Raw genomic sequence first — 26610 nt, 5'->3', positions numbered from 1 at the left:
TCTGTTGACCAGGCTGGCCTTGAACTCAGAAATCTGCCTGTCTCTGCCTCCCAAGTGCTGGGATTAAAGGCGCGTGCCACCACTGCCCAGCCTTTGATCACTTTAGATTGTAAAATTAGGTCTTCAGTGCGGCCCCCCTTTTGCATATTAAATTATGGATTTCACCTTCTTTTTCTATGAATGTTTAGAGCTAAGAAGTGTCTTCTACCACTTCTATTATTATTGTCCTCACTTTTACTATTAGATTCCTCTATGATCATTGAAATAAAACTCCATCTATAAACTGGCTTATAGACATTTCCTTAATCTCCTTAAGGTCAGACCTAAGACGTCCCTTCTCCTACTTTTACCATGATCTCTTTCTCCATGGTTTTCAATTATTTCCTTGATTTCCAAGGATCTCCTTCCACGAAATCCTCTTTAATAGAGATTTTACTTGCACTCGCTTTTTCTTCTGGACCCTCAGCTTTAACGTGCAGGAAGCCAACACTTCCATGTGGATAACTCTTACTGCATGTCCCTACTCCCTTGTAATTTCTCCTTTAAATATGCAAGTTCCCTCTGAGTAGTCATATTGGCCACAGGTTCACATCTTATTATTCATAGAACTGGCTATGCAAATGGCATAATGTCTGTCCTAGTTAGGGTTTTACTTCTGTGAAAGGTCACCATGACCAAGGCAGGTCTTATTAAGACAACATTTAATTGAGGCTGACTTACAGGTTCAGAGGTTCAGTCCATTATCATCAAGGTGGGAGCATGGCAGCATTTAGGCAGACATGTTACAGGTAGATCTGAGAGTTCTACATCTTTATCTGAAGACTTCTAGTGGAAGACTGACTTCCAGGATGATAGAGTGATGGTCTTAAGGCCATGCCCACAGTGATAGAGTGAGGGTCTTAAGCTCATGCCCATAGTGACATACCTATTCCAACAGGGCCGCACCTTCTAATAGGGCCATTTCCTGGGCCAAGCATATGCAAACCATCACAATGTCTTATTGGTAGTGTCACCTCACAGATATTATAGTAAGGGACGGCAATTAAATCCTTTAATCATTTTAGTATATCCTATTCTCACATGGATGCCCCAGGATCACAGATTCATACAACTCCATACCACATCTGCATTTCTCTGTGCAGATACTTCATCTCCTAGTGGCTCACCTGCAGTTATACCTTCTCCTCCCTCCACAATATAATGTCCCAATTCAAAGGAATTTGCTATATAACACACAACCCTGCATCCTGTGGTAAGTTACTTGATTTACTAACATAGTCTAATCTCAATTTATTTTTTCCTTCTTTTTATTGGATATTTTATTTATTTACATTTTAAATGGTATCTCCTTTTCTGGTTTCCCCTCCAGAAACCCTCTATCCCATCCTCCCCCCACCCCCTGCTTCTATGATGGTACTCACCCACGTGCCCATCCACTCCTGCCTCCCCACCCTGGCATTCCCCTACACAGGGACATTTAGCCTTCACAGGACCTAGGTCCTCTCCTCCCATTGATGTCCAAGAAGGCCATCCTCTGCTATATATGCAGCTAGAGCCATGGAATCCTCCATCTGTACTCTTTGGTTGGTAGTTTAGTTCCTTGGAGCTCTGGAGGGGTCTGGTTGATTGATATTATTGTTCTTCCTATGGGTTGCAAACCCCGTCAGCTCCTTTAGTCCTTTCTCTAACGCCTTCATTCTGTACCCAGTTTCTTCATACGAAGGATCACTTAGGCATGAAAACACTGTTGAGAAATAAAAATGAAAGAGACTTTTAGCTACCACCAGTTCTGTAAGGCCTCTCATCCTACAGTGACTTCACAGATTTACTATATTAGCTACATAAAGGTTTTTAAAAAAGATAATCCCTTAATTTTTAAAGCTTTGTCTTGGTATTCTTCATATGGTATTATGGGACTTAATCTTTGTCCTATTACTGATGGCTAAATTTTATTTGTATATTCTACATAACATTTTTCATCTGATGAGTTTTAGTTCATTTTTTTCCATAGGCTCTGTCGAAATCAAATGGAAACATACTTTGATATCTCAATAAAATGAAAGAGTAGCAGCAATTCCCTCAGTGCCACAAAGTTGCAGGCACATTGCTAAAGTAGTGTTTGTTACCACCAAGCTGTGAAAAGCTGATTTTTCTGATATATCTAATAGGAGAAGAAAAGTATGTCCTTAAGTTAATATGTTTTCTTAGAAATATTATAAACCCAGAATGGCCATAGGATAGTCATTATTACAAATAAACAGGTTATTTATTTATACAACTTATTTTTGTGATACCCTAGGGGAATTAAGATCAGAGATGCTGAGTTGGTAATTGTATTTATATCTTATGTTCAAAAGGGAAATTTCCCATTCAAGATTTAAAAGTTTTGTTTTGAAGGCAATACTCTCAAGAAGAACTTGAATTGAACACCTCATTGCTATTGATATCAGTATTACCATGGGTATCACTGCCATCACCATCACTATCTCTATTTTCAATATTTATTTAATTTGTTATCTTCTCAGAAAGCATCAAAGCCAAACCCCTCTCTGGAGATATTTTCTAATATAAAGGCTATGGTATAAAATCATTTGTATCTTTTCTTAATTTGCATGGATAGCCTTGACTTTTAGTTTTCTATCCAAAACTTGATGATAAAGAGGACAAGGAAAGGTGAGTTGGGTATACAAAATATGAAATTTTACAATGTATTACTAGAAGAAAGAAGATCTGAGGGGTTGATTAAAATGTAAGGCCTAAAGTTCTTCTGGATCAATTTGCAAACTTGAATGAAAATAGTTAGAATAAATTAAAGCTGAGAGACCAAACAAACCTTTTCATATCCCAGAGAGAGAGAGATGATTTGAGTAATTAAGGGCAAGCTTTCACTTTATTTAATTAGCATAGTATTTGCATTACATATTAGAGCTGTATTAATCTGACAATTGGTTTTCCTGCTTGCAATTTCCTTTCTTAATCACTGATACTGAAAGTCATTCGGAATCCTCAAGTACTAAGACTTTCTCAGCAAAATTGAACCATTTTAGGCACCAGTCAAAATGTATTCATCCTTCCAGTCGTATTCTAGTAAACACAGGTCCAACTGCAAACAGTCAGTAGCTTTATCTGGTCCTGAAGTTAGATTTATTCATCTTTTTAATAAATCTTCTTTATTCTTTTTGAAAAGTGATAGATAGTATGACATTAACTGCTCTTAGTTAAATATGAACACACTGATTTCCTAAGTAGCCCACTAAACACTTTGGAAATACTGTTTTATTAATAGGACAAGTTATAAGGGTCCATGCCCCTGTTTTAGTACTGAAGAGACTGATATTGAGATTTAGGGGTCAGTTTCCCAGCAAGAATTCAGACAGGTAGGTCCAGAGTAATATTTAATACTCTGAATTATGAACAAATCCTACTTTGAGGAACTTGTCTTTGATGATCAAAGAGACTTGGCCAGAATTTTATGCTGTAAAGCTTATGCTTGTAATTTATTATATGAATTTTCTATAGCTGAGTTCTTTCTGAGAGCAACGCTCCTACCCACCACTCAAGAAAGAATAATCTACACGTTTCTGGATAATAAGCTATGGATACAGCCTAGTGCTTGGATTATTACTATGCCCTCTAGCTCCTTCTTTCTGGCCACAGCAAAATGTGGGCCCAACTTTCCTTATTATAATATTACCATGGACATCTATCTCTCTACTAAGTTTCTAAGTGTCAAAGTCAAGCCAGTGCTGGTGAGATACCCTTTTACTCTCAGCACCAAGAGGCAGATGCAGGTGGATCTCTGTGAGTTCAAAGGCAGCTTGAGCTATACAACAAGTTCTAGGTTAACCAGCGCTATACAGTGACAGTATATTTTAAAAAAATAAAATGTTTTCATATATTGTGCATGCAGCACCCTTTTCCATAACTATTTGGATAACCACATAGAATGCAAAAAGAGCTGCCTCTTCTTTCTCTATTCTTCACTCCTGCTCTACCTCCTTCTTTCTCACTCATCCTATTTATTATTCTCAGAAAACCTGCTGCTTGAAAACAATGCCATTGTTTAAAAAAAAATTCCCAGTCTTACCACCTACAATAAAGTCTTCCAAAACTGAATCTGAGTTTAACCTTTTCCCTAAGCTGACGAACATTGAATAGCTCCCATACTCTTCATTCTACAAGTCACAAATGTAGAAGTAAGCCATGAAATTTTCCATGTAGTTATTTTCTATAGATATTTTTCCTTCTATGGCTGTGTATATTAATTTAGAAAGTGCCTTAAGTTCTGTTTGTCTCTAGTATAAACCTAGCATTCTCATGCCAGACAAAACTTAGTGGTGACTGAACCATTGTGGGTATATATTACATCTCTATCATTAATTATTCTCAATATATGTACCATTATCTTGATATCCAAATAATACATGTGAAAAAATGACTAAGAAAATTTGCTCATATTTATGTTCAAAATGAAAATAAAGTACTAAAAAGTGTCTGAATGCTAATATTATCTCAAGGATAAAATAAGAGAGTGACAGCATTTAAAAATCTCACCCTAGAGTGAATTGAGGTAGGTGAGACTCACATATTGGACCAAATGTAGAGTCTGAAGAAGGCAGATCAAAATTTTCAAGGCCACCCTGGGCAATGTAATGAGTCTATAGCTGGCTTGGATAATTTAGAAAGACTATATCTCAAACAGAAAAAGTGAGAAAATACATTGGAGCATACCTCATGGCTAGAGAACTTGCCTACCATATTCAGGTCTATAAGCTGGATAAACTGTATTAAAAACAAACAAAAACATTGGGATACTATGTGATAGCTAGTCTTAAGTTGACTCAAGCAAGAGTCATCTAAGGAGAGGGTTCCACAATTATGAATTGCCCTTATAAGATCCAGCTGTAGACATAGCTCTGGGAGCATTTTTTTTAGTTAGTGGTTGATATGGGCAGGAACAGCCCACTTTTTCTAGAGCCATTCCTGGGCTGGTTGTCCTGAATTTTGCAAGAAAGCAGGCTAGGCAAGCTACTAAGAGGTATTTCTCCATGGCTTCTGTATCAGTTTCTATATCCAAACTTTCCCTGGTTTGAGTTCCTGCCTTAGCATCCCTCGGTGTACATATAGAACCAAAATTACATTTTCCTACCCAAGTTGTTTTTGGTCATTGTCTTAATTAGGATTTCCATTGCTGAGGAGAGACACCATGACCAAGGCAACTTTTATACAGGACAACTGAGAGCTCTATATCTTGACTCAAGGGTAGACAGAAAGAGGCTATCTTCTGCATCAAGCCACGAGGAGGGCTTCTTTCTTACTTGTCAGAGCCAGAGCCTGAGCACAGCACTTCAAGCCCTGCCCCTCAGTGACAGATATCCTTCAACAAAGCTTCACCTCCTAATATTGCCACTTCTCAGGGCCCAAGTGTATTCAAACCACCACAGCCACAATGTTTTCTTACAGCAAAAGAAGCTTTAACTAAGCCCCTATGATACCTACATAATAAAAGGAAGTGGTTTGATTTAATTTCTAGTGCCATAGGACACTCAAATACTTCTTGAGACTGCACTTTTGAGGCATGCTTCTCTTTCAAACCTGGAGGAGGGTACCTGATGGTAAAGCATTCCAATAGTTTTACATCCAAAGGAGGGGTATGGCAAGATAGACCTGAAGGAGAAGCCCTAAAAACTTGAATCAATAAGACAATACTTGTTCATTTATACAGCAAGGCACATTCCTAAGTTCATACTCTTGTGGATATTAGATTAATTGATTGAAACCTAAGTATTAGCTTTTAGAGAAAATAATAAAAGAAAAATAAAGAAAGTAAGGAAAAGAAAAGAAAAAAGAAGAGAAAATAAGAGAAGAGAAGAGAAGAAGAGAGGAGAGGAGAGGAGAGGAGAGGAGAGGAGAGGAGAGGAGAGGAGAAGAGAAGAGAAGAGAAGAGAAGAGAAGAGAAGAGAAGAGAAGAGAAGAGAAGAGAAGAGAAGAGAAGAGAAGAGAAGAGAAGAGAAAAAGTGCTGTGCTATTTCACACAATTTGGAGCTCCAAGTTCCTATTTGATTTCCTATTGTTTATGAGAGGACCCTGAAATGTGGTATAGTTCATTTGCTCTAGTCATTATATATCATCTGAGAACCTTAAAATTATTTACAAACTCTTCACTTCAAGTTAGGGAATTTGGGGTCATTACTTTTTGAGAATTTCTTATATGTATGGTACTTCGATTTATTCTCTCCTAATCTTTTTTCATGCCCTCCTTCATTCCTTCTCAAAATAATGGCTTTTATTCTTTAATTATTATAATTTTACACATACACAAACACACACACACACACACAAACATTTATGTATAAATACAGCATTGTGAGTTCATTTAATATTGCCCATATGTTTAAATATTTATGTCTTACAACTTGGAATTGGGTAACCTACCCGGGGAAGGGGGTGTTTTTCTTAGAGACTGAATTTTCTTATCTCAGTTGTCTTTAATTGCCTCTACCTCTTCATCTACGAGTGGGGCCTTTTAATATTTCCCCCATTCACATTGGCATGCTAATTAGTCTTGTAGTTTTCAGATCTTGCTTAGATAATCATAAAGTTGTAATTTCATAACTTTTGCCTCCCAGTATGTCACTACAGACTCCCTGGTTCTCTAGTTCTCACAATATTTCTTCCAATTTTTTTTTTTTTTTTTGTGTGTGTGTGTGTGTGTGATGTTTGCTGAGACTAAGGCATAAGAGTTGTGTTGTAAATTTATAAGTTGGCGCTAGGCAGTCCATAGTCATTTGATCTCTGTACTTTGACCAGTTGTGGATTTTGTTAATTGTCTCCATCTGCTGGAGGTGAAGGGTGAAACTACTTAGGTGATGGCTGAGAACTACACTTAAGGGTAAGGATTAGAAAAATGCCAGTAGTAGGTTCTCCTCTAGTGTTTGTGGTTAAATGAGGCACTGGTAGTTGGTTAGGTCTATAGTACTTTTCATGAATCCCCTCCCTACTAAGTGGATACTAGATGGTTTTGTTTCTGTTGTTGTTATTTCTTGGACACAACTGCCACCATTGCACATTTTCAAATATCTTGCCATGCTTTGCATCATTGTACTTTATAGCTGTGTAGAACTATTGATTGCTTTCTTCCCTTGGATAGATCTTCCAGGGAGAATTTTTCTTCAGGGAGAATACTTCTAGGTCAGTGCCTTCAAGAGTTGTGGCCAGAGTATGTGGTATCTTCGGGATTAGGATCTTACCTTAAATGTCTGGGATATGACCAAGTTTAATATATATATATATTATATATATATTATATATATATGTGTGTGTGTATACATATATATACACATACATATATGAATCATATATACATATATACACATATATATATATAAATCATATATGATATATTCATACATGTATATATCATATATATTTCTGTATGTATGTTTGTATTTTATATTACATTATATTATAGTATATAAATATATGTGTATTTGAAAATATACATATATACACATAAATGTACCCCAAGATTTTAATATTATTTTTGTATATTATTTGTAACTATTGTGAAGTAGGTAAGGTTTCCCTTATTTCTTTCTGTTTATCATTGGTGTATAACCTGGCTACTGAGTTTTTCTAATTAAACAGAAAACTTCCTGAAGTATATACCAATAGTCCAGGCACTAAGTTCATGGGACTCATGAAACCAAAAAGCCCCTGTAAAGCAAAGAACACTGTCAGAGGACAAACTGGCCACCTACAGAATGAAAACAGATTTCACTAACATCCCATCTGACAGAAGGTGTAATATCCAAAATATATAAAGAAGTCAGGAAACTAGACATCGACAAACTAAATAATCCAAATAGAAAATGGAGTATATCCGCCTCTGTATTTGTCAAGCATGGGGAGGGAGGATGGTTTAGGGGGTATACAGAAGTAAAACTGGGAAAGAAGATAACATTTTAATGTAAATAAATAAAATATCCAATTAAAACATAAAAATTTTAAAAAGAAAAGAAAATGGAGTTAGATATAAATAGAGAATTACCAACAGAGGAATCACAGATGGTCAAGAAAGACTTAAAGAAATATTCAACATCCTTAGCCAGTAGGGAAACACAAATCAAAATGACTGAGATTGCATCGTATACCTGTCAAAATGGCTAAGGTCAAAGGCACAAGTGACAGCTCATGTTTGTGAGATTGTAGAGCAAGAGGAACCCTCCTCCACTATTGGTGGGAGTATAAATATAAAAAGCCACTCTTGAAGTCAACAGGGAAGCTTCTTGGAAAAATGGAAATAAATCTACCTCAAGACTCACAAGCACAAAGGACACTCTGTCCTATCACAAGGAGACTTGTTCAACTATCTTCATAGCAGCTTTATTCATAATCACGAGAAACTAGAAACAGCCTTGATGATCCTCAACTGAAGAATAAAGAAATGTGGTGTATTTATACAATGGAGTAGTCCTTAGCTATTAATAATAACATGCAATTTGCAGGCATATGGATGGAACTAGAAAAAAAAATGTCTTAAGTGAGGTAACCCAAACCCAGAAAGATAAACGGGGTATGTACTCACAAATAACTTGATGTTAGCCATAAAGTAAAAGGCAATCATGCTATATAGTCCATAGATCCAGAGAGAATAAGTAAGAAGGAGGGCTTAAGAGGAAAAGTAAGGCACTCTCTAGGAAAGGGAAATAGATTTCACCAGTGGACTGGGAACAAAGGGGAGTAGGGAATAGAAGAGTTCAGATGAAAAAAATCAAATGGAATTGAGGGGTATTTTGACAATGAGGTAGAGACCTAGTTCAATGGAAACCCCATGGAATCTACAAGAGTATTCTGAGCAAAACTCCTAGTAATGCGATATAGAGAGTCTAAACCAGAAAAGGCCTTAAGTGCAGAAGAGTTGCAGAATACCACAGCCAAACATCTGCCATAGCTTACTGAGTTCCAAGACGGAAGGTGAGGAAGGATTTAAAAACCCAGAGGGGCCAGGGACACACCAAGAGAACACAGCACATAGAATCAACTGACAGGAACTCATGGTGACTGGCAAAGATCAGGAAGCTTGTAGGGGTCTGACCTAAGTATTCTGTATACATGTTACTGCTGAGTATTGAAGTTATTGTTGGAATCCTAACAATAGGTGCAGGAGCTACCCTTGACTCTTTTGCTTACTTGTAGGACCATTTTTTTCTTCTACTGGATGGCTGTCCATCGTTGATGTGATGGTGTGTGCCTCATCTGATTGTGGCTTGTTATGTAGTCCTAGGTAGATGTTCCTGTGAGGCCTAATTTTTTTCTGTGGGAAGGGAGAGTAGAAGTGAGTCTGGGGCATAGGGAAGTTGTAGTGGAAATTGTGGTGACAGGAGGGAATGGAAACTGCAGTCTTGATGCAATATATTAGAAAAGAATAAAAATACTAATATCTTAGCTTCATAAAAGAAAAAAACAAGATTTGTGTTTTGTCTAAAATAAATTCATCATATCACCATACATGCCTTTAAAGACAGCAACCACCTCAAAGTGTAAAGATGAAGAATATATCCCAAGTAAATGGAGCAAAGAAGCAAACTGATGCCAATATTCTAATATTTTTGCCAAAATAGATTTCAAAGTAAAACAAATCAGAAGGGATGTAGCATAGCTTCTTCTAGTAATAGAAAAAATAAGCAAAACGTTACTACAATCCTAGACATATGCATGCTAAATCACTCCCATCAAATTAGGCAAATTAGCCTATCATTAGGTTTAAAGGAATAGGTTAACACCTGCTCAGTTAGCAGTAGGTGATTCTAATACTTCACTTTCTCCATAGGCAGATCATTTGAAAAGAAACCAAACAGAAATATCAGAAGTAACTGCAATAGAACATGTAATGAACTTTACATAAATCCTTCAGAATATTCCATTTAAACCTCAAAGAACACACTCTACCCAGCATTCCAAATGTTATTCCTGTTAATCCTGACGACTGCCTCTCTCCATTTAATCAGACAGAAATATGAGGGGTCACTGGTTCTATGTCATTATCTTATATTCACGTGTTGATATTTCTCTCGTCAGTAGCTATGTTAAGCTCATTACCTCAGACCTAAGACTTAAAACTCCAAATGCCCTAGATGTGATTCTGTTTTCTAAGTCATCACAATTTGTTTTCTTTCCTAAACTAGTCTGATGACATAATTCTTTGTTAAATGTTTTCTACTGACTCTTTGTTATTTGGGTGCTATTTCTCATTCCCTCCAATTGTTCAGACTTTCTGGCAATAAAAATACCTTCCCATAATAGTAACTACATAACCATCATCAGGGAGCAAAGATTTGAGTCTTGAATACTAGGATTAATGGAAATGCAGGAGACCTCTCTTTTTTTTTTATTGACTTTACCAATTGGTATTTATTAAATTCTACTATGACCTCAAACCAGAATACAACAAATGAGGATGTAACCATTTATATGAGTAACTATTAGTTGTCATGCTGTAAAGGAGGTAAGAACTGTGCTAGCTGCTTGAAGCAGGTTGAGTTGGAAAACATTGTGTTTATGTCTTCATATCTATTAAAGAGTTCTCATTGTACTTCATATATTTGATGGGTTAGAGAAAATTAATTTCACTTAGCTTTTTGTAACTGAGCACAAGAATATTTTGTGTGTGCTACTTGTTAATAAAAGGACACTTGTTAGCTTTGGTGAATTATTTGACTTTAAAAATTGTTAGATAAAATATCAAAGGATGGAATCATTTCTTGACCTATTTCCATGAGAACGACATTTTCAGAGACTTATGAAAGCATTCATTAGAAGTGAATCACATTGTATTTCCTTCAAATAATTTTTCCATTCAAGTGACACTTAATTCATAGTTTACACATTCAGGGCCAAGTAACTACACAGTCCACATTCCATGGGAGGTACCAAAAATTTATAAGATGTTTCAGGCTTCCTGAATGTAGAGGTTATTATGTCTACAGAGATGACAGCAAGTGTGATGGGATAGTAAGACTGTCAGCATGCTTTTGATGTCTTTTAAACAAAGACATAATGAACACCGACTCATTCTCACTCAATGTGATCATGTGAACGAAAAATGTTGTTTGGGTCTTGGGATCTTAGGTATGCAATGAACCCAGATCCCACTCCAAACTCTTTTTGTTTTTGTAGTGGAAATATTTGCATTCTTTAGATTTCAGCCTCATTAAATTTGTAAGCAGCAAAGCATTTCGTGCATTTCTTCATGTGACAGTCTCAGTAATTTCAATAGGCCTTTACCAATTTACCACACTACAGTATCCAGCGTAGGAAATTCATGCCTTACAAATCATGTACATGTTTAAGCTAGATGCCACTGAGAACAGTCACCAGTGCATTTGTAAGTGTAGAATACCTATTTCCCCAAAAGAAACAAACCATGAGTCAATTACTCTATAAGATAATTTGATAAGTAGGAAAAGCCACTTTGCCTTCCTTAAAATAGCACATAAAGTGAATTTCTTCATTTTTTTTTGTTTGTTTTTGTTTTTGTTTTTGCTTTTTGGTTTGGATGCTGAAGTAGATTCTCTTTGCTATTTTCGTGGTATGTTTCAGCCTGGAAAGGATTTTTTTCCAGATGTTCTTATGGACTTCAGGCTACTAGAAATACAGGCAGCAGCCGAGACAGCATTGAGGAGCTTGGTATTCCTCGCAATAATATAATTAGAGTGTAATAATGATATTTCATTGTGATTCCAAAAACATCTCACAGAGAATAAAAATCATAGATATGAAGAGAAAAATCTATAATAAAATACATCGTAAATAAATATTATTATGGCATAAACCTGTGACAATGATATTTTACAAAATTTACCTTTAATATTTATTGAAGTGACTTTCTGTTTAGTGACTGAGAGGTTTTTGTTTTGTTTGTTTGTTTGTTTGTTTTTGTTTCCAGTCAATGACTTCTTCGATAAACCCACAGAGAGTTTTCTAAAAAGAACATTCTAGGAATGGATAAAAAATACCTCTCTTCAAACCTCCCCTTCTGACTAGAAATTTTATGATTCAATAATATTTTCATTCCTTGCCTCTTCCAGTCTATAAGGAAAGTAAATGCCTCCTTAATATTTTTCTCTATGGAGATTTGAGGAAATTCTCCAGCCTTTTCCCTTTGTCCATTTACACATGCATCTGAATGTATACAAAGGAGGCAAAGGTGCCATGGAATATTGAGTATAGTGCAGTAAGCAACGAAGTGCTCCTGGTAATCCTCCAAAGAGATCAGTAAGAGATCATTTGTGTGTTTAGCCTTAAAGAGATCCCCTTTAAGGCTAAACACACAACTCTTATATGAACGAGTAGCAGTGGAAAACATATACTGTGTTACTCTATTCCTACTTCCTGTTAAAAAAGAAGTATTTCTACTTCCTGTTACACAGGAAGCCATGTAGATGTATCTTGCCTCATTATTGACTCTGGACTACTCCCTGACTTAAGTATTGGGGCGAGGCTCAGAGGCTGAAGTGTCTATTTAGCAGTTCTGTAAAAATCTGTAAATATAAATCTGTCAATTCCAGCAGTTTCTAGGAGGTGAATGAGAAAATTCTAAATTCTATAATCTTTTTTCTTTTTGATGTGAACAAGAAAGTACTGTGATAGAACATTATTCTAGGGAATAAGTTACCATTAGCCTGGCATTTAAAATTTAGATTCTGTCACCATTTGGATCATTAGAAACAGGTTCAAAGTTCCAACCTGTGGACAGAGTGATCTAAAATGAAACATGGGATTTTATTTTCTACTGCTTCCCTCTTCTTTAACTTTCTTCTTTATTGGCAATACCTGTAATTGGCTCATTCAGCCAGAGAAACTTTAATACACGAATTGAAACTTACTTAGCTTTGAGAAATATACTTGTCTGCGCTGAGTTATAATTTTTTGACTTTATCAAATGGAAAAATCCACTCACCATCCTGAGGATGAGTTAAGAAGAGGCACAATGTCCAAAATGAAGTGCTATTGCTGGTTCAGGTAGCTGTGGAGCACCTCAAACAAATCTCTCCCAATAGAGGACGCTTCACCCTTCTAATATCAAGTCTTACCTAAGTCACTAAAATATGCTTCTTCCTCAATTTTCCTTTTCCCTATGAGTCCATTTAATATCTGACTGTAGTGCTGTTTTAAGCTCGAGACTGTGCTCTACCTTGGAGTTTTGCCTTTAACTTATACATGTAAGTGTTGTGTAATTATGACACTTTGTTGGGCTTGATATATGTGATATGGCTTAGCCAGGTTTTTGCCTGTTTGGAATTAGCTAAAGCGTGTCCTTTAATCATAGATAAAATCTCTTCATAAACATGATCAACCAGTTGACGCCATGCCATTTTAGAATAATGTTGTAATAAATGAAGTCAGTGGATAGAGTATTTGAAAGTTCCAGGTCTTCGTTATAGAATGAGTAGAATGAGTAAAAGTGAGGTAGTTGTCTGGGTGAATTAAGCTCAGTGTACAACTGGAGAGTAAACCTGTAAGATCACTACTGTGATTTGCCACACTGAGCTAGTTTCATAGCTTTATCTGAGCTTCTTTGTATTTGTTTAGATAAAGGGACATGTCACAAAGCATATATCATGACTCTATTAATCATCTCATTACAAATGACACTTACAAATGTGAAGAAGAGGGCCCACTTATGCACTATTCATCACAGACTCCTTAACAGCCAACCCACATCCACCCACCCTGACATTTCCTGATCCAAACTGTGTAGTAATTCCTCTCCTCAGCCTATGTATTGCACACATTCTTTCAGGTCAGTACACAGCTGCTGTTACTTCTTAGAGATTGGGAAAAAAATCATACTCCCACACCCATCTATAAAAGATTATTCAAGGTCTTGACAACAGCAACTCTCTTCCTCCACAAAGAAAAGTAACTTTTTTTTTTCTTATAATGGACGCTCTTTGACAGGTGCCTTAAAATACTACTGGGACAAAAAAAATTAATTTCAAAAAAAGAGTAATTTGGAATTGTGTGGTCCTTCATTTGATGTTATGTTATTATAACATACTATCTCAATTTTGAGGCCTTTTCAAGTCCACTCTAACACTTAATGAATTTCTTTGCTGTGACTGGACATGGGCATCACCTGAATCACATTGAAGAACTCTTTTGTAACCTCTTCCTTTCACTCTCCAATATTATAATTCAGACAGTCTGGGCTGGGTCCCAGAAAAGTGATGAGTGCTTTTAAACAATTAATTTGTGGCCAGGTCAAGAATTACTTATCTAGGGCATATGACTCAGGAGCAAAGAATGGAGACTTTGAAGTCAGCCTCACTAGAAGTCAGATGTTCATTTTCTCATCAGCAATTAAATTTTAAGGTTTTGTTTAACCTTCTTCCGCTTTCGCTTCACCTAGAAACTCCTTTAACAATGGTTAAGGGCTATTATGAAAGCAGAATCACATAATAACTGTAAGGGCCTTAATGAATGCCTGATATATTGTTACTACTAAATGGATGATTTTTTTTTTGTATGAGAATTCTCTTTCTCATGATTTTATTTTCTAGCAATGAACAGGGATTTCAATGATTGAATTTTATTGAAATCTCTGAATTTGAACATATCATGAATAACCATGACATTAACTGAAAACATTTGTGTGCTATGATAACATGTACCAGGTTCTACATTGTATTTTTGTATAAATTGTACTTTTGAATTTATCAAAAGATTTCGAACTGTTTTGCTCAATTTCAAGACAGAAGGTAGTCTGAGACTTTGAATCCTGTTCTCAAATAACCTTGTGTGGAAAGTTTATATGTAAACTAAGGTCATTCAAATTCTAAAGTCAAATCTCTTCCTCTTCCTCATTACACTATATTACCCTGAAATCAATCTGCACAAGATAAATACGCAGCTTTTTAAAGAAACATCCCTTCACCCTTCCCTGACTAAGGAAATTCAGATTATAAAAACTCATGCTAGCTTCTTAGGGATATGACCATACAGCCTAATCATACAAGACACACAGAACCCATGGCACTAGGGATTTGACTCACTGTGAACACTATCTTGAAATTATTACTAACTTTATCTATTAGTTTATGCTTAGCAAGTGAAATCAAGTAGAACAACAGAAGATGCACACTTAGAGGCCTAGATCACACCATCTTTCCTACCTCTTCTTGATACTTGGAGACCAAGACACCTTTAGATCATTATACTTCACCCAGATTTACCTGTCATTTTCCCATTCTACTGATGCTTTTAATTTACTGCAAAAGTGCATTGCTCACAATAACTGGAGAGGATGTTTATATTTCCTATATACCTGTGTCATGAAGGAGATTTTGGTATGGCTATAACAGTCAAAACTGAATTTGCATCTTATAGCATATCTGGGAAAAGGAAGAAAGAAACTACCAAGAGCTTGCTGCTCACTTAACAGGTAAGATAGCAGAGGTTCTTGTTCATTCTTTTCCAGGAATCCAGCAATTAGTAATTGGTGAGGGTTATCCATCTTCTTTGGGATGGTGTTTTAGTTTGGGTTTCTATTGCTGTGAAGAAACACCATGACTGTGGCAACTTTTGTAAAGGAAACCATTTAATTGGGACTGGCTTACAGTTCAGAGGTTTATTTTACTATCTTCATGCCAGGAATCATGGTAATATGCATGCAGACATGCTGCTGGAGAAGGAGGTAAGAGTACATCTGGATCAGCAGGATTTAGCAGCTGGAAAAGTAAATGAGTCACAAGGCTTATCTTGTGCTTCTGAGACCAAAGTTCACCCACAGTGCCACACTTCCCCCAACAAAGCCACAACTACTCCAAGAAGGCCACACCTTCTAATATTATCACTTCCTATAGACCTATATGGACTGTCTTTTTTAAAACAACCACCTTACACCCCCTGAACCCCAGAGGCCATTTGATAATGTAAAATGCATTTAGTCCAACTTCAAAAGTCCCCATAGTTTATAACAGTCTTTTGTTTAAAAGTCTAAAGTTTCTTCTGTGACTCATGCAATCTTTTAATTGTAATCTGTTGTAAAATCAAAATGGAAAACAAAAACAAAAACAGATCACATTCTTCCAACATATAATGGCACTGTTCCTTGCTATACCATAAAATTATGAGAAATAGAATTCTCATACTAAAATCATCTACTTAGTAGTAACAATATATTAGGCATTCATTAAGGCTGTTACAATTATGTTTCCTTGCTTTCAATAATAGCCCTTAAGCATTGATAAAGGAGATATATACCCTGTACATATCCTGTATATGTCCTGTATATATACATATACATTACCATTTCAAAAGGAGAGATGGAAGCATTGAGAGGAAATGCTTGATCAAAGCAAGACTGAAAACAGTCTGTGCAGACTCTAAACTCTGCATCTCCATGGATGATGTCAAAGTGTTCTTCAGATCTCCAATTCTTTTCATCTTTGTTGACTGCAACACATTTTCTTTTTCTCTTAAGCTGGTTCCACTTCCTGTTAGAAGCTTTTCCTTGGCAAGTATCCTTCGGCTCTTGCACCTCCAATGTTTCGAGGTCTTCATGGGAGCCCAGACTTCTTCACCTTTACAGTTTCATGCAGAGACACTCCTGACAGACACAAGCTTGATCTCAGAAGCTTTCCTTATCATAGAGGGAGATTCCATAGCCCTGTTCTTTTATTCTTAACTCTAAAGCCAGAACCATGGGACAGAAGCTGCCAAGGACTTCTGCTTGTTGAGGATAGTGCATGGCCCTCTTTTCAATTACATTCCCATTAGTTTTCTGTTTTCAGTGAATTTATTTGTGTCCTCAGCTTGGCTGTCCTGAACCTTATAGACCAGGGTGACTAGATTCAGAGATTCAGAAGCCTCAACTTCCAGAGTACTGGAAGTAAAGGCAGATGCCACCACATCTACCTCTAAGCTTGTCTTTAATTCCTTTTCCCAAGTTAGAAGCTTAGTAGGCTCTTGTCTTGAAGTCACCAGTATCTTTATGCCATTTAACATCAGGATTTTCTTTACTTTGCCTTGAACACATGTTCATTCCATTTCTTGGTGCTCATTTTTTCTAAATTGTACATTTTCTAACTTTCCTTATTCAACTTGTTCCCTTTCATTATAGATCTCCATGAATATGGTCACTCATCACCATACTAAGATGTTTTGAAATCTCTTCTGCAAACACAATGAATCCAAAACTCTAAAACTTAGCCTCAGACAGATGTATGTATGTATGTATGTATGTATGTATGTATGTATGTATGTATCTAAAAAAGGGCAGTAAATAGTCAGATTTTCCACCAAAATATCACAAGTATAGTCTTTAGGTCAAATACTAAAATCCTTCTCCTCTGAAACTTCTTGAGACAGGTACTCACAGTTTACATCACCCTCAACACACTGTCTTCCATGATCCTACTAATATGGTCCATTAAGCCATGCTTCAAGCATGCTACTGCTTTTCTAACACAAATTCCTAAGGTCCATAATCCTCCAAACAGAAGCATGGTCCAGACTATTACAGTAATAGCCCAACTCCTGTCTTAGTTTAGGTATCTATTGTTGTAAAGAGATACCATGACCATAACAACTCTTATAAAAGAAATAAATTTAATTGGGGGTGGCTTAAGGTTCATAGGTTTATCCATTATCATCACGCAAGGAAGCCTAGTGGCACATAGGCAGACATGGTGATGGAGATGTAGCTGAGATTTCTACATTTGGATCAGCAGGCAGAAGGAAAAGCAAGTGAGCCACTGTGTTTGGCTTGAGCTGCTGAGACTTCAAAGCCCACCAGCAGTGACACAGTTTCTCCAACAAACTCATACCTCCTAATAGTGCTATGCTCTATGACCCTATGGGGGCCATTGTTATACAAACCACTACAGATGGTGATTTTCTGACACCCAGTTGAGCCTGCATTTTCATTTTGCACTGGCATACTAGTTACACTAATCTCATGAATTTGAGATAGAACAAAATAAAACATTTATAGATCATTGATTTATCAATGTCTAGGACATAGTAAATGCTAAAGAAATGCATTCTTTATTAATTATTTTTCTTATCAATTCTTTTTTCCCCTAAAGACTGGAGCTAAGTTTGTCTCAACAAATTGACAGGATCCCTATAAACAAGGAAATATTGCTCATATATATACCCTTTATTATCCCTTACCTTATTCATTAGGTTTTACCAAGAAAACCCATATAAATGTTTCCTACCTGTTTGGGTACATCCAAGGTCATGGTCATGTGTAACTTATTTATTAGTAGTCTTAGAAAGCATACCTTATCTGCAATTAAAATTCTTGAATTGTGCCTCTGTCTCTATTTTCTGAAATTCTATTAAGAAAATAGAATGGGATGACTCTGAAATCTCAAATGTCTCATTGACCATCCATCCTTTCATCTTAAAAGAACTCACCAATATCCATGTATGGATTCAGAAGAGACTTTGAGACTTTTGAACATTGTTAAGACTATATACTTTTGAAATTATACTAAATGAATTTTGCATTATGCTATGGCTAGGTATAGGTTTGAACAAGCTTATGGGGGGCAGGGAGTGGTATTTGGTGATTTGAATATGCTTAGCTCATGGTACTATTAGGAGGTGTGGCCTTATTGAGAAGGTGTAGCCTTATTAGACAATGTGTATCACTGTGGAGGTGGGGCTTTGAGGTCTCATATACATGCTCATGTCTGGCTTGTGTGATCCAGATCTTCCTCCCAGCTACCTGAAGAAGACTGTCTTTTCCTGGCTGCCTTGAGATCAAGATACGGAACTCTCAGCTCTTCCAGTATCATGTCTTCTGGGATACTGCCATGCTTCCCACCATCATTATAATGGACTGAACCTCTGAAACTGTAAGCCAGCCCCAATTAATTTTTTTTTTAATCTATAAGAGTTATCTTAGTCAAATTGTCCCTTCATAGCAATGAAACCCTAGCACGGCTGTGATCTGAATTTAATCCCTTGGGTGCATCTTTGAGGTCTCATACCTCATCTCTCCCAGTGGATAATATCTTCTTTAAGGACTTAAACAGCCATTAAAATTAAAAAGTTGATAAAGACCCTCTGTTGGACAACTCATTACATTTCTGGTATGTGTAAGTGTATGTATTCATTCCTTTTGAGGTAGGCATACCTCAACTGACAAGAAATACAGAACCTTGTTATGACAATTATAGACAGCAGAGATCTTCATAATGGAGTCATCTCTCCGTTTTCCACTAGTACATCTATCTTCACCAAATATCATAATTTTAGGCCTTTCCAGAAAATGATTAAGTACTAATTGCTAGACCTCTACAAATATTGGAGTATACAAATCAAGATGGCTCAAATGGACATTTGGTAACTTCTTTACCTTATTTAAAAGAAAATATAAACATCTCTTCACTGGTCAATAAATAATATAATTTTCAGCCTCTTTGCAAATTGATTTACTAAAGTTTTTTTTTTTAATGTTAAGCTCCATTATGACACATACTCTAGGCTAAAGCTCTGAATATAGATATGAAATACCTTTTTGTAAATTCTAAGTAAACAGCATAAGCTTGGGAATAGTTAAATAATGGGCATTTGTTAACTTGATATTCAAAGTTCTACCTATGAATCGTTACACTATGAAACATTCATTAATTGAATGTGCACAGTGATATGACAGAACAAATACTGAGCATTATTTCAGACTTGGGATCAAGAAGTACTTTGCTCCCACAAACAACAATCATCTGACACAATGGAGAAGCATAAAGAAAAAGAATTAAAGGGAAGTCACCATGGAAGGCAGACAGAGGGGAGAGCAAAGATAAGGAAAGAAAGAGCAAATGCATGCAGGAATTTGAGAGAGAGAGAGAGAGAGAGAGAGAGAGAGAGAGAGAGAGAGAGAGAGAGAGAGAGAGAGAACCAAACTATTGATTTCATAGAAAGCAGTTAGTTTCTGAGGGAAAGGAAACCCAGCCCCTGGCTCAAAAATCCAAGGTAGAGGGCAGGATTTGGCAGCTATACCTTGTAACAGATAGGGACTAAGGGATGCTGGGAGAACATGAAGGCCAGTTCTGCTTTGATATGTTAAATAAGCACCTTAGCTGCTTGTCCTGAGTGTGAAATGCAACTCCAAGCTGAAAGACATGAATGCATATGTTAGTTTTATTTATGGTTGACCTAAATCAGAAATAATGTAGGTATAATTTCATGATGAATAGAAAATACGTGGTACACTCATATAATAGCATCTAACATAATAATAAATATGAGAGATTACTGATACATTTACTGCTTATTATATCTGTTTCAAAATGTTTGATGGATATAAACCTTAAAAGCATGATTTCAGGCACAGAAGTTTAAATCTATAATTTAAGCCCCTGGGACTGATTTAAAAAAAGTATGACCATGCATTCAAAAACTCAAGAAAAATCTGTGCATCATAGTTCATTCCATATCAAGGATGCAGAGTGAGATATAATTTCAAAAATGTCAAAAGAAGAATGAAAAGGAGAAGGAACATGGGGAAGAAGAGGAGCAGAGGAGGAGGAAGAGTGAGAGTGGTGAGAGGAGAGGAGAGGAGAGGAGGGGAGGGGAGGGGAGGGGAGGGGAGGGGAGAGGAGAGGAGAGGAGAGGAGAAGAGAAGAGAAGAGAAGAGAAGAGAAGAGAAGAGAAGAGAAGAGAAGAGAAGAGAAGAGAAGAGAAGAGAGAAGAGAAGAGAAAGAGAAGAGGGAAACAGTGCTTTCAATGTCCACGTTCTATAAGGACAAGAAATGCAACAGTTAATATGGACATGAGTAAGAGTCTTAATACAAAGACCCTTAAAGATATTTTTCTTTTAATCTTTTTCTTGGATATTTTCTTTATTTACATTTCAAATGTTGTCCCCTTTCCCCAGTTACCCCACCCCAGGAAATCCCTTATCTCATCTCCCCTTCCCCTGCTTCTATGAGGGTATTACAACCCCATAGAAAGAACAACCAGCCATACCCCACCCCAGAGCTCCCAGAGACTAAACCATCAACCAAGGAGTACACATGGAGGGACCCATAGCCCCAGCCACATATGTAGCAGAGGATGGTCTTGTTGGACATCAGTGGGATGAGAGGCCCTTGGTCCTGTGAAGGCCTTAAAGATATTTTATATAAATATTCTGCATATCAATTACTATGATAGACACAACACTACTAATTTTTAAAAATTCATAAAATTAAACACAAAAAAGGTGAATCTTATTGTTAGTCTATTATACATCCAATGAAAGGAAAGTAAGACAGTGCTTCTTCTCGTGAATGACAAAAATGCTTTAACATTACAATGAATGAGAGGCAAGATGAATGGATGGTGCACAATGAGGCAGGTGAGCTACAGAAGCAGATCAGTATGCAGAGGAATGCAGCGTTATCCTTAGAGAAATATGAGCTTTAAACTGCATACCAATCACTTAGCAGAAACTTTGTCAATGGAGTAAAAGTTGGAGCAGAACTGAGATATTATGCAGAGATGTGGTCAAGCAGCAAGGAAATGACTTGATTTAAGGAGGTGCAAAGGAAAGGTGTCATGTTTTAAACAAATATGTTTGAGAATTCCTCTTGTTACAGTGAGCTCAGTCATGGAAGGGTGGAGGTGGTCAGAAAAACATGAGCATGTACATTGTTCTCTTAAAATAATGTTTGTCCTTGATAGATTTTATGATTAAAGATTTTGTTAATATGAAAGTATATATTAGGGAGGACTGTGCAAGTGCTTAAGATTCACTCTCCCTTTCCGAATAATGGAAAATCTCACTAAGACAGGGTAGATATGTGTCATCTTTATTGTTTTAACATATAATGTGCTTGTGGGGGGGGTGTCACTGCATGTACATGGAGGTCAGAGGACAACTTGTAGAAGTTCAAACTTTCCTTCCAACATGTGGGTCTTGGATAACCTATCTTGGATAAGAAGAGGTCTTTACCTGGTGATCTATCCCTTTGGTTTCTCCCTATTAGCTCTCTGTCTCTCTGACTCTCTCTGTCTTTCTGTCTCTCTCTGTGTGTGTGAGTGTGTGAATGTGTGTGTGTGTGTGTGTGTGTGTGTGTGTGTGTGTGTGTGTGTGTGTGTGTGTGCTTTAACTTCCCATACAGTCAAGGAGAGTTATATGATACAAAACTAGCCAATAATACACAAATGGAAAGCAAAAGGCTGCTTATTTCTAGGAAGGTGGTGCTTCTCTGAAATTCCTCGTTTTTTTTACTGAGTCCTTTTCTTCTTTCCATCCAGTATGTGTGATAATAATAGAGTTTAATGACAACAGAAACATTCACATTGCATGACCACTAGTAAAGAATAATTTCTGATGTTTTCTTTGCCAGTAACAATGTGATTTCTCATTACTTATATGGTTCTGTGGTTTATCCTGTCCTCTCATTCTTCTATGTATCATAATAGAAGGATATTCAAAGATGTTTCTATTGTGTTCTTTTTCATTTCCATCCTCTCTCTTATTCTTGATCAAAATAAAAATGTTGGAGGACATGAGTATCCCAAATCTAAAGTAAGAAAAATATGTTTTGGAGTGGTTTCATCTAAGTTTAGTTTCATTGTGCATAGCAACACAGAGTGATTACTACCAGCTTTCCCAAACACAGTGATGAGGATTCTGTATTGACTGACAGTCTCAGCAGAAAAATACTATCTTAATTAGTAATGTGTGTCCTGAGCTTTACATACACAAACACATACACACACGTTTTTGTCATGATGATTATATATTTTCTCATATTATGTTATATATGTTGTATGTATATATATATATATATATATATATATAGTCTCTTTATAAGCATAGAATGTGAGGATATTCTTTTAGATAAGGGTTGTCTTAACAATAAGAAAACAGAATTTTAACATGCATGAGTTTAACAGTTTCTATAAAGACAGATCTATGAGTGGTGAAAACTTGCTTTGGGATGAATTTATAGAATGACCCACAGTATGAAATAAGTGGCATAACCCGAAAACCAGATCCCTTCTTTGCATCCATCTGCCATTACTGCCATGAACTCAAAACACATTCATTGTAGAACTTCCTTTTCTAAGCTCATTTCCATCTCTGGAAGCCATTTTCTTCCCTCTCCAAAGGAGCTGAGAGGAGGTGAGGAAGTTGCTTGTGAATAAAAGAAGCGTCCTTTGCCAAGCAGTTCAGTTGCAAAATGAAAGAACATGGCATAAGGTTAATTTTTGTCTGGTTTTAGGTACAAATTACTTTATTTTAGTTTTGGGGGAAGTAAAATGAAGCAATTCAGAAGGAAGAAAGAATTCCGGAAAGAAATTCTATTCTTACTAACCCAGCAGGGATGTACATTTCAATTGCTGAGAGGAAACAATATTAGATGCAATGCTAGAGGCTCATTGGAAGCGGAAGCAGAGCCTAATTTGAAGCAGGAGCCATTCATAAAATGACTCACAAACGTGCTTGCAAGAATTAAAGCAAGTTTATAAAGAATAATTCTTGTTTGCAATTTTTTTTCACTTCAAGAAAGTAATGAACAGGAATGTGGCCCTACCTGAGGCTGCATCAATCTTCTTGTTTTTCAAACATGGTCATCATTAAAGCAAGAGACAGACAGATAAATCTATTGAATAGCCAAGGGCCGATCAACAATAGGCAGACAAATGCCTAAAATCCTGGCTTACTGCCATACACACAGAGTAATAACAGAGCAGACAGCAAATGCTATTTTATGTATTAGGAAAATCTGAGTGCCAGATTTCTCCCAGGCAGGACATTAGGCAGTTTAGTCAATGACGGGTCCTTACATACGCCAGTTTGGCTGCCTCAAGGGAGATAGTGAGGAAAGTAGGCGATAAACAGGAAGTGTGTTTTCATTTGGGTCTTTTACACACTTCCTGCCTTATAGCTCTTGAGTCTGAGGGCACCTTTTAGGACCATGCCACATTGCACTGGGCCCCCCCTTCCCTGCCCCCAACAAACACTCTTTTATCTCAAATCTCTGGGAAGCAGAAAGCTTTGTAGTCAGTGGATGCAGGCAAAACTTCTGTGGTACTGAAAACGAAATGGAGCAATTATTCCTCTTCTGAGTGAGTCAATTCTCAAGAAACCAAGCCACTCCAGATCAGAGCGGTTAAGCATTACCAAACTCAGTTTATGGGTCTCAGTGAATCTCTATTCTTCCCACAGATTGTTGCTGTCTCCTGTTCTTGCCAAGGAGAACGAACCCACTTTAGTTCCTTAAGGCTGCTATTCTGTACACCAGGACTCACGTTTTCACAAATAATTGGACTTTTAACCCTTTGGTTAACATAATTTCAGGTCAAGGCTTTCTCATCTGACAGACAGGCCGACTGCCAGGTTTTCAGCACGGTAGATGTTAGGGATCAGTCTTTCTCATGGGTGAAAGCTTCTTGGTCTGCCTTGTCCTTCCCCTCCTTCCTTTTCAGACACATTATTCCTCGTTTCTTAGGAGCAGTATCGGTGGCACTTTGTCTCTCTCTACAGAAAAAAGGTTGGAAAATAATAATAAAAGACATGTAATCCTTACCTTGTGTAATCCTGATGCACAATATAAACAATATTCATAACTCCATCACCAGAAGAAAGGACACTCAAACAATATTGCCTTCACGGCAACCTGAAAGTTGGAAAAGGAGAAAAGTTGCCCAGCTTGACAAAGGAAGAACCTGGTGCAGTTTCCATTCAGATTTAAGTAATATGGCTATAGCAAACTGTGTATGCAAGCATATTTCTCAGAGCATTGATTTTCAAAGATTATTTTTAAGTGTGTGTGTGTGTGTGTGTGTGTGTGTGTGTGTGTGTGTGTATGTGTTTGTATGCATGTGTGTGTGTTTATGTGCACATGCACACACAGGCACGCAGATGTGTGTGAAGGTCAGAGGTATCATGTACTCTTGGTTCCGTGAGTTGGGAGATGGCTAATGTGGATGCTTAAGAATTGAAAGCACGCCTTCTTAAGAGTGGCAATTGGTTTTCATTTGGGTCATCTCTGCAAGTTCAGAATTGTGCTAATGCTTCTGAAGATTTCTGTGCCAATGAATACAGTGAGCTAATGGGAGGAGCCATGTAGACTTATTGGGAACTGAGAGAGATTGTGTGAAGTGTGTGTGTGTGTGTGTGTGTGTGTGTGTGTGTGTGTGTGTGTGTGTGTGAAGTGTGTTTTTGGTATATATGCAGACAGACAGAGACAGACAGACAGACAGACAGACAGACAGACACACACACACACACACACACACACACACACAATTGGAATCACTGAATCATTGACCTTAGAGTAATTCTTACCTAAATAAAACCATCTGTTTTATATTTTATTTGACATTATAAATTGAAAGCAATTTACAACTGCAAGGGCTACTAGGAAAAACAAATACACAACAAAACAAAAACAAGAGCTCAGTACAAGAGCAGGGTATGTATCCTATACAGGCCTAGTAAGAACCTAGGCCTGCCAAAAGATTTTATTGAATGTCTCCTTTACAAGGTACATACACAGACACTAGCTCTCAAATTAATAGGGTGGTAAACTCATACACATATATACGTATTGATTATTCACTGTTTTCTTCACATCATGCATGTGCCACTGTAAAATTTTATCCAATCATTCTAAGATTTATTCTTCTCATTAGTAAAATGGAGATGCTAAAACTGAATATAAGTTTATGTAAACCAAATTAAGATGAATCATATGAACAATAAACATGTTCTTCCCCAGAATATGGTTCAATTGTTATTTATTTTAACTAATTAATTTACTAATGATTAAAAATAGGAACAGCAACAAGCCAATACTAGCTGAGCCATAATAACATAATACTTTAGCTGGAAATTATTATGTGAACTTTAATGACTAACTCCTTCTTCCACTCCAACTCTGCCTTCATTGAATTTCATGCCTTTGGAGCACCAAGTTTGATCATAGGTCAGTTTTTTTATTGTCACCCTCCTGAATATCACTTTGGCATCATAGCTTGTTTCATAATTGATAATCTTCCTCTATTACTAGGATTTTAGCTCAGTTTTATTATGCCATCTTCTTACCGAAACAGGATCAAGCAAGTTAGAAATCAGAAAACTGCTAGCTGACCCTACAAAGGCAAGAATAGCTGTGTGAGATTCATTCATTATGTGGAAACAAGGAAGCCTTCAAAAGAATGGTTAATCTTCAACTGCATCAAGGATTTAATAAAGCTGCATGAGTCAGGGGCATTTTTCACGGCAATAATGAATCTGACATTAACTGGCCTTGCTCTCTAAGAGTAAAATGCATTCCAGTCCTCTCCTTCTTCAGAAGGCTAACTCTGAGGGCTGCACTAGGGTTGGTTTCTCCCTGCAGTCTCTAAGCTCCCACCCTTTGTTGAGGACATTATCACTCCAAAGTCATTTGGGAGCCTAAACAATTCCCTTTGTTTGTGTTAGAGGAATAACAACCCAAATACCATGCCCATGAGGGAGAATGAAGTCTTTAAAAGCAGGTGTATAACTCTGCCCAGATGCCATTGTTTTCCAGTGACATAACATGTTAATTTCAGTCTAACATATCTTCACTACCCTGACCATATAAAGTAAAGAGCAGATGTCCAAAGGGT

Source organism: Mus musculus, chromosome 2, assembly GCF_000001635.26.
Source record: "Mus musculus strain C57BL/6J chromosome 2, GRCm38.p6 C57BL/6J".
Taxonomy (NCBI): Eukaryota; Metazoa; Chordata; class Mammalia; order Rodentia; family Muridae; genus Mus; species Mus musculus.
This window is presented reverse-complemented; position numbering follows the sequence as displayed.